The sequence below is a fragment of the Strix aluco genome, chromosome 22 (genome assembly GCF_031877795.1).
Source record: "Strix aluco isolate bStrAlu1 chromosome 22, bStrAlu1.hap1, whole genome shotgun sequence".
Classification (NCBI taxonomy): Eukaryota; Metazoa; Chordata; class Aves; order Strigiformes; family Strigidae; genus Strix; species Strix aluco.
This window is the reverse complement of record NC_133952.1, coordinates 4,374,197-4,386,556: the sequence shown is the minus strand read 5'-3', so window position 1 is coordinate 4,386,556 and position 12,360 is coordinate 4,374,197. Positions and strand designations below refer to the sequence as shown.

The 12,360-nt window shown below is 47.0% G+C and overlaps 1 long non-coding RNA gene across 1 annotated transcript; it reads left to right on the top strand.

The window, feature by feature from the left end:
* Window positions 1-2,190: 2,190 nt before the first annotated feature.
* On the top strand, window positions 2,191-6,012 carry LOC141933545 (uncharacterized). The gene is made up of 3 exons (XR_012626119.1): window positions 2,191-2,250; window positions 5,513-5,598; window positions 5,966-6,012. It is a non-coding gene; the product is annotated as an uncharacterized LOC141933545 (long non-coding RNA).
* The last annotated feature ends 6,348 nt before the right edge of the window (window positions 6,013-12,360 follow it).

Below are 12,360 nucleotides of genomic sequence, written 5' to 3'. Positions count from 1 at the left end.
CAAATTTGGTGAAAACAGCCTCTACCAAAGGGCCTGGAGAGTTGAAAAGGTCGGGTGAGATGAACGTAAATGTTTCACAGTGCAGAATATTCTTGACCCCTCATTTGGTACAGGATTCAAATATGCAAGAGTCTGATATACACGCTGTGGCGCTGATTCTTTTTGTATGCACCATCTTCACGTAACATTGAAACTACCAGCTCAATTTTCAGTATTGAAAATATGGAGTAATTGTCACTTTAAATTTAACCTGTTGGAGCAGACACAATTCCATTGAGACACTTAGAATTCTTCACCCATTATCAACACTCAGTATAAAAACTGTTCTCTTCCTCTTTAATTCAAAGCTAGATTGTTAAACATCTTAAACAGTTTTGGAGGAATAATAAAAACGAGAAGATATCAACAAATTAACCTTATCTCCTTAAATATCAGGGAGGAATGAATTTCCCTACTTCCACAAGAATCTGTTACCATGAAGGAGGGACTGTGGTGGCTTGCTAAAAAGAAAAAAGGGCGGGTGGAGAATGCAGCCATCGGGGAAGCTCCCTAAATGTGTTTCTGCATCAGGCTCCTGGCAGTCTGTGTCTCCAGCAGTCCAGGTACCCTCTGGAGAAGTCTTGCTCCAGATACCTCAGTTTTGCTGGTTACTAAGGAGCACCAAAATCCTCTGGTCTTTCCCATATGCCCCAGAGAACCCCAAGAGCATTCTGGGACCCAAATGCATGACTCGGGTGTTTCTTATTCCGGTGGCTCGAAGTGCACTCCTGCGTGTAGCGCTGCAGAACCAAACCTGTGACGGACACAGCCTCAAAAATGCTGTTCAGTGGTGGAGGAAGCCCAAACCAAAGCGGCCCTGCAGGTACGCCTGGCCTGGCGCCTCGCCCAGGGCCCGTTTTGGGGTGTTTTGGGGGCACCTGAGAAGTGGGGGTGTCTGCTCAGGCCTGGCCTGACCCCCGAGTCTGCTCCCAGGGCCTGCGCCTGGAGCCCAAATCACCATCGCCTGGCCCAGCGCTGGTGAGGAGGGACCCGAGCCACGGCCCCCGCCGGGGGTTCGGCCCCCTCCCGGCCCCGCCCTGCCCCACACCCCCGTGGGCCGCGGCTGCCCCTTCAGCCCCCCCCGGCCGGGGAGCGGCCCCGCGCCCCCGCCTGAGGGAGTCCCGCGCGCAGCTCCCCTCAGGCGGGGCCGCGCCGCCTCCCCCGCGCTCCCCCGGCCCTGCCCGCGGCGCTCAGCGCGCCTGGCCGGCGGCGGCGGCCACCCGACACCCGCCGCTTCCAGGAAGCCGCCGCCTCCCCCCCTCCCCGCCCATCCCCGGCCGCGCCGCGCCGTCTGGGGCCGCCGCCGCCCCGCGGGCTGCCGGGGAGGGCGGCGGCGGGGAGCCGCGGGGGGGGGCGGGATGCGGCCCGGCGGCTGGCAGCGGGCCCGCCGCGGCCGTGCCCTCGGCTGCCGGCCACCCTGGGCGGCCCTGCGGCTCCCCCCCCCGCTCCCTAAGGGGGGTCCCCTCCGGCCTCCATCTTCCCCAGCCCGCCCGAGGAGCGCGGGGGGCTGAGCCCCGGCAGGGCGGCTGTGAGGGCTCACGCCTGAGGGGAGAGGGCTGTTGTCTGGGATAAATAACCCCGCCTCGGCTTAAAGGCAGGGGAATGGGCCTAGAGGGGAAAGAGGGAGCGGGGAGGGGCAGGCGAGGGCTTGTTCTGCAGCATTTCTGTAATGTAATTACACGAGATTTAAATGAGCGAGTGTTTCCTACTGAAAAATAATCACTGTTGTTACCCCCGAGCTCCACTACGCTGGATCGCCTGATCTATATGTTTAAAATGTCAAGCCCGGTGCAGGAGCGAGGGCTCAAAAAATATAATTTTCAGTCTAAAAATCTTTTGAGAGAGAGAGTGTGTGTGGCTGGCTGGCTTTCTGCAGTGCTGAGAACCGACAGTTCCCATATGAAAATCGGCTCATAATGCTTCTATGTTTTATTTCTGCCTTCTACAGGATCTGGCCGTTGTTTCTGTCTGGATCCATCACTAACTCACTCTGGGTCCACGGCAAACTTGCGAATATGCCTCCCCAAGAGCCGTCCAAGGTCTTGGGGCTGTTATCCCTGCTTCAGAGAAAGGGAACTGAAACATGCCCAAGGTCACCCAAGGAAATCTGCACTAGATTAGCACCTGAATCATTCATTCTGGTCACAGAAATGCTAATTTCATCAACCAACATCCGAGCGGAGCCTTGAATGATATGGCTGTATGGAAGATGTAGGTATTTCTGGTGCTGGTCCTACTCCATTAAGCTCAGTGGCAAATTTCATTGGCAGTGGAATGAGATCTGACCAAATATTTTCTTTGGGTTTGGTTCTCTTTTCATTAATGTTGTTTTATGTAAAACTGATGTAAGCAAGAGAAGATTTAGACTTTTTATTTAATTCTTTTATAAAATATTTTTTGAATTATTGTGGAATTATTCAACAAACATGCCGATTTCTCGTAACAGACTGGGATATCTCGAATGTCATAGACTTTTTTTTTTGGTGCAATCTTTTATTTCTGCATTCTTTACAGCAGGAGTAGGAGATAATGGGGCTGGAATGTCCTTCTTGACTGTTCATGTTAGTTCTCTGTGTCAAGCAGGATAAAACTCCAGCTAATCCTGCCATAAATTTAGGTATTCCTAATCCTTCAGTATTCCCACTTTTCTTTAGGCATTAGGCATGTAATCAGTTCTGTGCCAAAAAAAGAATATTAAAGAAAAAGTTGGGACTGTAAGCAGCTGTCAAAAGTGAAAAAAAAGTACAAGCTGCCCAGTATTGCTCAAGTTCAGATGGTTTTAATAGCTCTCCCCTCTAACCTGTCTGGCTCTGCAGTCCCTCAGCACAGGGAAATTTATATTTGGGAGCATGCAGAGATCTCTCTTGGGGCTGTTTACATAGCTCAGTACTCTCAGTACAGTGGTATAGTGGTGCTTTGTCCCCCTTATTGTAGTGTCCATTAAAGGTTTATATCTCTGCTCTTTGTAGGTATGGTAGAATTGGACAACTACCCCCAGCTAATGCACAGGGCTAGTGAAAAAAGGGATCCAAGTATGACACTCGGAGTTAGCATGTGGCTAAGCATATCCTCTTGGGATTTAAACAGAAAAGAGTGGTTCCAGACGAGAGGGGACCTGTTGAGAGCTGCTGCCTCACAGGCAGGAGCCCAGTTTTAAGATGGGCTGCTGCTTGTAAAGGTGTGTGTTATCCCTCCTTCCCTGTGGAGCTGAGGTGGGGGCAGGAACTGCTCTACAGGATGTGGAAATCAATCGGGAGGTCAGGACATGTCGCAGGGGACTGGGTAGAAGGGAGAAGGGCTCAGAGCAGCTTCTCCAAAAGAAAGGAAGAACGAACGCTGCTTTGGGGAGGGAAAACAAAGGGAGGGTGGATGTCCCTGCTGCTAATGGTGAGCAGAAAATGCATTCCTGTCAACCTGCACAGTGTTGCTTCGCTGTGGTCTGCTCCATGGCTGTTACACCCCTTTCCTGATGCCACATCAGTAATTGGTGTTACGTGATCCCTTGCAAAAGTAACATTTCTGTCTCCTTCCCCCTTCTTCCTAGCTTGTGTTGAGTTTGTTCTTTCCTCTCCTGCTTAGCCCGTGGCTTATATTACTGGTATGTTTAAAGAAGTGAGTTCATTTTCCTCTTCTAGGTTATATTTATTTCTTCGGGAGTTATCAGTTTGATGTATGTACACCTTATGAGGTGCTGCGCTTCTTGGCCACTCTTTTGCTGGGGGAGTTTGTTATTCTTGCTGTGGCTTGAAAGGGCTTGGGGGGGATGTAATTTTTTTATTATTAAAGACAGCAAAAGGAAACTAACTTCAGCCTATGAAACTTCTCCAACATGGTGAACTTGGTGATCAGAATTGCTAAATGGCCACCATTTAATGACAGGCTTATAATTATCGAAGTGAACAGTGGAAATCAGGCTAGTTATCGGTATAACAAACTGGTGGTTATTTTGAAGATGTCTACATTTTCTCAGGAGCAGGGAATTGGAAATTGGAAGCCAGTGCAGGGTGTCAACAGTGTACGTGTGACTGCTGCACACTCGGGAGAAGCCCGGCGACTGCAGTTCTCGTACTAAGTTGGGTACACTACGTAGATATTCCTGCTGTCCCATGGACATGTCAGCATGGGACAGGAGAACTCACAGGCAGACTTTTGACTTAGGTGGGAGGATCCAAAGAAAAGGATCTGTCGGGTTTTGCATGGGAGCTGTCAAGGAGGATACAGGCAGAATCCTGGGTGAAGTGCAGCCACTGTTCCCAGCTCCGGGCTGGAGTGGTGGTCAGTGCCTCTCACTGCACATTTCTAGATGACCAGGTCTGCCTGCTTATCTAGCAATTCCATCACAGCCATCCCTGTTCTGCTGGCCTGTTTGGAGCCAGCTTGGGGAACCATCTCTGTGCGCCACAGGCACAAAGATGTTGGCCTGGCCTTACCACCAAAGGGAGTTTTCTCCCACTGGGAATGCTCCATGAACCATATAGCTGGTATGTCTTTCTGGCTGATGTGGAGGCTTTACAAGCAAGCCAGCTGCGGTGAGGAGGCCACAGCCACACAGCTCCCAACTTTGGTTCTTATAAACACCAAAATAGACAATGGGGGGAAAAAAATAGAAATAAACAAGCTGGCTGCTTTTGATTAGGAGCAGCCCTTCTTCAGTCTGCACTAAAAGCACTCATGTTTGCTTAACAGTACAAATAATTAATCATGTGAAAGGGGATTCCTGGACCAGGATAAGATGGCAGGACCTTTTACTTACTCCCACGGGACCATTTCTGGTGGCTTCCACTAGCATCTTGCTGGCATTCTCCGGGGGGTGAGGCCTGTAGAAATGTGCAGGGAGCAGTGAAATGGTTCCTTTGTCATCAGGCAGTTCTGGATCAGGCCCACTGTGTGAGTGTCCCTGTTGTCTCCACTCTGTGGGAGGTTCCTCCCTTTTGTGCATGGGCGCTGCTAAAATAAGATAATGGAATTGTTTCTGTAAATCCATGAATCAGAATGACCAACCTGACTGGCCTTAGGGACGGTGGCTTTATGCCTTGATGCTATGGCTGCACACTGATTTTCACACTTGGCAGCAAAGCGTATCTCTGCTTAGCAAACAGTGGGTTATCTGGCGTAAAAACAAACACCATCTGCAAGTTCTACCAAGGGCATATGAAATTAAGGTTTCTTGACTGTATTCCCAGCTTCTCTACCAACTCCCCACGAGCCTCAGTTTGTGCACCTGTAGAGCGGGGATAGACATCCATATATGCCTTACAGGAATGAACGGGGTGATGTTTGATTGAGAAATGTCTGTGCTAGGAGATGCTCAGATGAAGGATGTAGCTGTGAACAGTTCTCACTGCTCTTATTAGACCCTGCTAGCAGAAGGGAGAAATAGTTCTATGCTGCCTTGCTTTAAATGGGGCAGAGTGTGAGGCACAGATACAAATGAAAATTGTTCAGATTGTTTCTTTTTTCTTTTCCCCTGCAGAGAACCTGGCCCTGATTCTGCTGTCATGCTGGTGTGGAAGAGCAATTCAACTGGTGTCAGAGGATTTCCATTGACATAAATCTAGTGTAAGCAGGAGTATCATGGGGCTCTATATTGGACATTTTCCACTTTCAGGGGTGAACATGTGGACTTCTCTCAAGCAGACGAGCATCAACAGGCTGCTTCTTTGTCCTTGCCCTTAATTTTTGTTCTATTTGTCTGTTATTTAACTGTGTACATTTCTGAATTCTATTCCATGTGTCTTCCATAAATGCAAATGGAGGTGGGCATTAGAATAAGCCATAGTTAAACATTCTAGAGACACTTTTCTACTTGACACTGGTAATCCCTTCCAAATTGGCAATAATATATGGATTTTGCTGTCTATAGGCAGGCAGCTTTGCTGGTATTTATAATGATGGATAATGATAATTTTATTAATTATTTTTGTAGCTTTTTGAAGTGTTGAAAACTTCCTGCAGAACAAACGAGCCCCCTACGCCAAGGAACTTTGCAAAGGTATCTCTGATAAAGAACATTGAATTAGACTGAGATGTGAGTACATAAGGTCAAGCTTACTATTCTGCTTTCATACGACTTCTCCAGAAACTGCCACAATAATAAATAATAACGATTACCTAATTAACTGTAAGGCGTAATAGCAGCTTTTATCCAACATCTTAAAAAACTCTTTGAAAGGTGGATTTTGCAAATGTAGAACTGCAGCACAGGGATGAACAGCTTGATTTCTGTCAGACAATGTGGAACTTGCCAAAGGGATACAGAGGGGAGTGGGTAGCAAAAAGGGATTGAATTCATGCTTCATGCAGCACTGTCCAGTGCCTCATTTTTGTGGGTGGTTGTGCCACACAGTTCACACAGTCGCCAGACATCCTTCCCACAGTGTGCCGCCTTGTCTGCCTTTCTTTTTTATGTGACCCGGAGCCCTGGGTAGTGTCTTTCAGGCATATCTTTGAGATGTGTACTCCTAGAAACCTAGATCTGGCTGTAGAGTCTTTTTTTTTCTTCTGAGCAAGAGGGTTGTGTCCTCAGCACCCAGGGAGCAGCCCTCCCAGGATAACCTTACACCTGAAATCTGCAGGATCAGAAAGGTTCTGAGCGTGACCTGCACTGATGGCAAGTGCACAGTTCACACACAGTCCTGCATGCAGGCAACAATGTGTAGAGTATCTTGAAACATTTGCAAGATTACAAGAAAATACTTACTGCTGGTCTCCTTCTAGACCATTCTGGGTTTTTTTTAAAAAAACACGTGGAAGCAGCTTCTCTAACACAAATGTATTTACTGTAGGTTTTCCCTCCCCCTCGTCATTTCTGCCAAAAGAACTGGAGAGCTGTGGTCAATGGCATCGCTGAAGGACACGAGGACGTGTGGGCTGACAGACAGTAAGTTTGCTACAGCAAATATTGCAGTCTTTTCCAACAGAGGCAAAGCAAATCACATGTTGTCAGTGGTACTGCAGGTCAAGCATGAAGTTTTGCCAGCTTCCCCACTCTGAGCAGAAACAGAAATCCAGGCAGCGAAGGGAGACAGAAAAGGTGGCTGACTGACTAGCTGCCTACTCAGAGCTGCCAGTTTAATTTAGTTATCTACTTATGTCTGTTTTTCTGTACTTGGTTACTTGGGTTTTTTGTTGGTTGTTTTTTTGTGGTTTTTTTAATGCACAGTTTTCTATTATTATAGTGAGGAGTTTCATTCTGTGCCCAGCACCAAAGCTCTCCCCATGGTGGTGCGTATCGGACACCATTTTTTCCCTTCCCTTCTTGTCAATTTATTGCGTGTAGTATCCCAACTCAGCCCAATGCAGATTTGAAACCATGACCTTCTGCCCAATGATTTCATGCTGTCTGGGAGGAGCAAGAGTAGAGAACACCCTTAGTCCCTCATCCTCTTGGCCAAAGAGGAAGGGCAGTGTAAATGAGACCCTCTTTTCCCTGCTTCATCTCTCCCTTCATGTATCTCTAGTCCCTTATCTTCCCTTCTGCTGTATTTACTGCTCTCTGACCTATGTTGTAGTGTGTCGCTGGTGACCTCACTCTCTTCTCCCCTGCCACTCCTCTCTGGCTGAGACAAGGTGCTTGAGAGCCTACAGACCTTGTACAACTGACAGAGATGCCTGTGGAGTTGTTCCTCCCCTTTCCAGCTGTGAATGTGACCCAAGGGGCTTCTAATCACTTTCATTCATTCTGCACGCAATGAGTAGAACAGCAAAGCTCACAACACGGGAAGGAGAGGGAGAGAATTGGTGGAGGAAGAAAAGGATGGGAGGAGAGAGATGGGTTTCTCTCTGTCCATGAAACTGGAGACTTCCCTGTTTGGGAAATGAAGGTCCTCTGACCCATGGAGTCTGTTCCCTCCAGTTCAGACAATGTGCAGATGTTCTGCCAGGCTTTGCTGCACCCATTTTGTAGCTATAAAGCCTTTGCATTCAATTCTATCAGGTTGGCTCTTTCCCAAAGACATTAAATTCATGTAAGAAATAAAGCATTTTACAGTGCTAGAGCTGCTCATTCCTCAGGAAGTCCTAGAACTTCATGGGTGGAAGGCGGAGACTTTAGGAAAGCCATTTGTCTCCAAAATAATCTGGGGCAAGAAAGGAGAAAGTATGATCAGACACACCTACAAGAGCAAGAGTTTGAAAATACACTGGAGAAGTAAGAGAAGTTAGAGCTGGGAGGGCAAAAACATTTTTAAGAGGCCTGAGCTAAGATGGGTGCCTAGAGGTTTCTAGCATTGTACTGAGTTAGTACTTCATGGTGTTGTGCAAAGTTGAAGGGCAGGAGAGGAGCTTTGAATGGCCCCATTTGGAACTCGTATCTCCTTTTCTTCTCTCCCTGTGGGGGCCCCTGGCACATGGTCAAATGCCTGGAGAGCAGCTATCTTGGCTCCTCCTAACCTGTGCCAAGAAAAGGGGTGGCAATGGTGTGTGAGGATGCTTCACTCTGCTCAGCGAGACATACATCAGTGAACAACCAAGAACAGAAGAACATCCTGTAAGTGTGTGTGTCTGGCAACAGTGGGGTGAGAAAAAGGCAAATATTTCTAGACTGGCTTTATTTGGTAGAATTCCTAGGGTCATCCATGGAGAGAAGGGTGGGAAGCAGCTGTAGCATTAAAGAATAATGTGTACCTGGAAACCCAGCACTCCATTTTACAAGGTAGCAGCCCCTTTTAGAGGGGCTGTGCAAATGCTTCCAGCTTCCTGGAAAGCCTTAATTTGAGGGCTTTCTTGAGGGGATAAAATCTCATGGCTGTGTTGCTAGCACCTGTTAGAGCCTGGAGGAGCTGTGTGTGTTAGATGTGAAAAGTTTTCAAGGTGCAACAGGCCCAGAAATGCTTCCCTCCATGCATGCATGAGATACTGTGATTAAAAATGCTCCCACAGAGAGGAAAATAAAAACAACAGCCCAGGAACTCCTTGAAGAAAGATATTTATGTCCTAAGTTGTAAAACTAGCCAAGCTCCCCAAAGAAACAGCAGTAACAGAATTTAGCTGTTGGAACCCAAAGATGCATTGTTCTGATTTAATAATTAATGTGGAGTTAATTGAGGCTTTTACTGAACTGAAACAGGATAAAAGAAACCCGCCAGTCTGGACGCCATGCTTCTCTGAGAACAAGTTCATCCTGTTCCCCTGTGACCCCCTCCCCGCTCCCTCTGCTGCACGCTGCTCCCCCTTTCCTTCCCCCCCAAACGGGTGTGAGGCGTGAGCGCTTCTGCTGTCCTGTCCACAGGACAAGAAGGCAGGGAGGATGGCCACAGAATAATCTGGGTATGGGGAAGGGGGGAGCCATGGAAGAACCAAGTCTGGTGGTGAATGGAGCTTTCCTCCTTCCCTCTCCTGGGCCATTGTTTGACAGGGATTTTCCATATATGCACTTAGGGAATTACTGAGCCGTGCAGCAGTCACAATGCCTCCAAAAGGCAGCAAAAGGGAGAGAGACACAGGGAGAAGCTGGCTCCATGTTATCTTTAAGAAAGTAAATAATGACATGGGTTTATGGTTTACAATTTAGTGCTTTAGAAATTGAGTCATACGGAATGTATCCGGAGCAAAATGGCTTTTAACCCCTTGGAGTATGTGCAATGTGAGTAAATACTACTCAGGTTGGCTGGGAAAAATGGCAAAATTTTGGTGTCAGGGTTATTAGTTACTAGAGAATGGAATGATCAAAGAACATTTCAGTTTAGGGCATGACTGCTAGATTTCAGATCCTCTGGAAGAAAGGCTGGAGCGGCCTTCATCTTATTGTAGTCAGTAGGAGTCTTTATACTGATTTCCAGGACCTTTGGATGAGAATTTATCAAACCATGATGAAGGAAGAGCTGAGTTTTATAATTTTATTTCTGATAACAAGAGTATTGGGGAAGCATGAGCTGCTAGGATGGATGAGTCTTGGAGTAGATCTGCCCTAAATTCTGGTCCTTGCAGTCTCCAGCCCTGGGTCTATGTTTCATGGAAAAACGAAGCCTTTGTTTCAGCTTGCTGACGTATTATGGTATGTTAGTAGAGAGGTGAGGCAGTTCTGCTGATACAGAAAGGGTAAAAGAAGAGTTTCTGAGAAGGAATGGCCTCTCTCTCTTGATTCTCCTTTCCTTCCTTTCACCCCCTCCTGTGTGGGTCTCCTGCTAATTTTCATTCTACCCATCGTCATCTACTTAGAAACTGGAGGAACAGCAACAACTGTTGGAAGTCCATGAGATTGTGACCACTTAGCAGTTTGAAAACACACCTTGAATATTACCACCAAGACTATAAGCTCTGCAACTCCAAGCCACCAGTGGTGTGTGGTGTGGGAGGTTCAGACTCTTCTGTCCCGAGGACTTGCTCTGGAGATAGCCGAGCTTCTGAAATCCAATTAAGTCTTCTGGACACAATCCCTCTTACAGGATGAGGGAACAGAAGCCAAAGGAACCCAAGGAAACTAGGGAGACCCTATTAGTTAGCAAATTTTTTTTTTCTTTTTTTTTCCCACTAAGTTTGGTGAGGAAAGGGGAAGCAGGGGCACTGGGTAGGACTCAAGACTGAACTGGGTTTTTGTTCAGTAAGCCTTCGTGCACATGCAAAATCAAGTTTATACAGAAACATTGAAGGTGTTTTACCTTCTTCCTTGTCCCCATGCTGTTATTCAAGTGGTTTATTAGGGAGGTCACATAGTGGTGGCTAGAAGAATTACTCCAGCAATGCTGACTCAGAATTCAGTTCTTCCTCACTTTCCATTTTCAGTTGCTGCTTTCAGTTTTCCAACTAAGGTCTCTGTGTTTTGCATCCGTTTGCACTTTCAGCCACTAGTCATCTTCTCTAACATACTGCAGAGGAAGGAGTGCCTTAGCATTCGTTTTGCTGTGCCATTCCAGTTGAGGCCTTGTTGTCCTAGCTGGAAGTGGGATTATATGGGAAATGTGGGAGCACCTTTGCCCATTTTCCCATTTAGTAACTGCTTTTCAGCACCTGCCTCTGAGGCGGAACTTTTTATTTAGGTTTTCCCTTTATTATTCTAGGTTCACTGAACACAGTGAGTGAAAACTTCTGCCTGGAGCGCAGGAAACTTGCAAAGCAAAGCTCCTCTACGCTGCTGATGCTCGATGGGATCATCAACAGAAGTGAGGTATGCAACACCTCTTTCTCACTTGAGATTCAGACTCTCTTTAGAAATGGAACATTGGGTCCTTCTCCCTCCAAACGAATGGGTTGACATAAAAGATTGCTAAGCTTGCAGAAAATGGTTTTTCACCCCCTCTTAAGTCCACACATCTATATCTGTAGCCCTGAAAACCACCTGGGATGTCCTCTCCAATGTGTACACTGTCCCTAGAACACTTGTCTCCAGACCTCCCTAGAGTCTTCATGCTGGAGACAGTTACTAGCCACCTTAAACCTTGACCAAGTCTCCCCTGTGTCTGAATACACATTTCAGAAAATTAAGTGTATCGCATGTCTACTCCAAAGCAAGCACTGCATGCACGTTCAGGAATCTACTGCGCTCCCCCCTTCTGCTCTGCATGAATTGGAAGGAGTTAGGGAATGCTGCCAACGACGGAATTTGCACGGAGAAGCGCAGTGGTAAACTGCTGCTAATGCATGCACTACAGATGTTGGTCTGGGATCTGGTGGTATACAGGGCATACACATTCTGATTATGGAACGGGGACTCTCTGGATAAAAGCTACACAGCCGGTTAATGTACCATCTGAAAACTACTTTTATACCCTGAAGAGATTAGTGTCTGTCATTTGGGCTTTTACTTTAGCGTCTAATAGCTGGAGATTTAATCCCTTCTTCAGAGAAGTAATTGTTGTTCATATAAATAGGTCTGTTGGAGTCAGTGAGCTGAGCTCACTGAGGGAGGAATAGTCAGTTTTACCAATCCAAGTCTCTACAGTGTTGTCCAAGGAGTGGTGTAGTATTTAATACATACAGGAATGGTGGAGTATATGACACCTTTTCAACAGTAATCTGTGGAAACATTCAGGTTCAGATGCTGACTAAGGACATAGCCCTTCTGGGGTGATATATACGTCTGCATCAGCCCCTTGTCAATGCAGGGTTGGGTGGCAGGGCATGGTTCTTCCTGAGACCAGTATTATGCAGGATGAGCCTACTTTGGAGCTGGGATCTCAGTCTCCAAACCCCACACGTAGCTGCTGCTAGACCACCCGACAGGGTTTTGACGAAGGAGTCTGGAGCTGTACTATTGCCCACTGAATAGAAACGTGTCAAGTTTCAGATTCCTTCATTTTTAACTGCTGAATGCATTAGATGTGATATCTGTGGCTTGAAACAAGTGAGGTTTGCAGGAATTTATAATGCGTTGTTTCTTTACTG